This window comes from Schistocerca serialis, chromosome 12 (genome assembly GCF_023864345.2).
Source record: "Schistocerca serialis cubense isolate TAMUIC-IGC-003099 chromosome 12, iqSchSeri2.2, whole genome shotgun sequence".
NCBI lineage: Eukaryota > Metazoa > Arthropoda > Insecta > Orthoptera > Acrididae > Schistocerca > Schistocerca serialis.
This window is the reverse complement of record NC_064649.1, coordinates 100220318-100221427: the sequence shown is the minus strand read 5'-3', so window position 1 is coordinate 100221427 and position 1110 is coordinate 100220318. Positions and strand designations below refer to the sequence as shown.

The 1110-nt window shown below is 50.2% G+C and overlaps 1 non-coding gene across 1 annotated transcript; it reads left to right on the top strand.

Annotated features, from left to right (window-relative positions):
• Positions 1-834: 834 nt before the first annotated feature.
• On the top strand, positions 835-909 carry Trnat-ugu (transfer RNA threonine (anticodon UGU)). Its single transcript has one exon. It is a non-coding gene; the product is annotated as a tRNA-Thr (tRNA).
• The last annotated feature ends 201 nt before the right edge of the window (positions 910-1110 follow it).

The following is a 1110-nucleotide window of genomic DNA, read 5'->3' as shown; positions in this document are numbered from 1 at the left end:
CGGTCCATTAGTATACGCCGGACCCGCGTGTCGCCACTGTCGGTGATTGAAGACCGAACGCCGCCACAGGGCAGGTCTAGAGAGACGTACTGCCACTCGCTCCAGTTGTACAGCCGACGTTCATAGCAATGGTTCACTGACAAATTCGCTCTCATTTGCTGAGACGATAGTTAGCATAGCCTTCAGCTACATTTGCTACGACCTAGCAAGGCGGCGTATTCAATTGATAATTAATATTATGAAGCATGCACCGTAACGAGAGATGTTCTACAATTGTGGATTAAAGTTAAGTATTCTACTAGTTACCTCCTCTTTTGCTAGTCTTATTTCTCTGACCTGTTCCAGACCTCACGCCAGTGAGCGTGTAATTAAACGCGTGCATTTCGGCCTCCTCTAGCAACACAGTGTTGGCGCATCTGCCAACACTACACTGATCGTGACAATTTTTTGTCAAACATCGTCACAGGCGATGAAACATGGGTTCATCGCTTCGAACCAGAAACAAAACGTCAGTCCTTGGGGTGGCGCCGCACGACCTCTCCCCGGAAGTAGTAGTTCAAAGCCGCACCATCAGCCGGTAATATATGAAGATGGTATCTTCATATATTACCATCTTCAAATAGTTCAGGCTAACCGGCCATCGACCTCCTTATTCTGTGCTGGATTCACGCGCATTGCCAGAACTCTTACGGGACTCGGTAAGATTGTCTGCCGCGAGTAATGAGTGTAATGGGCAGGGGCGCTACGAATGTAGTGTGTCGACATTAAGTTCTGAATGTGGGTCTCACGGGGAGCGTGCAAGGGATAAATGCCTGCAGTCGCACTATCCTCTGTGCCCTTGGTGGCTCAGATGGTTAGAGCGCCTGCCATGTAAGCAGGAGATCCCTGGTTCGAGTCCCGGTCGGGGCACACACTTTCAGTTATCACCATTGATGTACGAGGGTTGTTTTTTAAGTAAGGGCCGTTCGCGCGTATAGTCCCGTAGTTCGCGCGGACGCCGCAACAAGCCACAGCGCCACATGCCGGCATCCTTCCCGTTCACACTGATGCAAGTTGCAGCTCTGTAGCTGACGTGTACGCATCGCTGTGCTACTTCATAATGTTTACGAT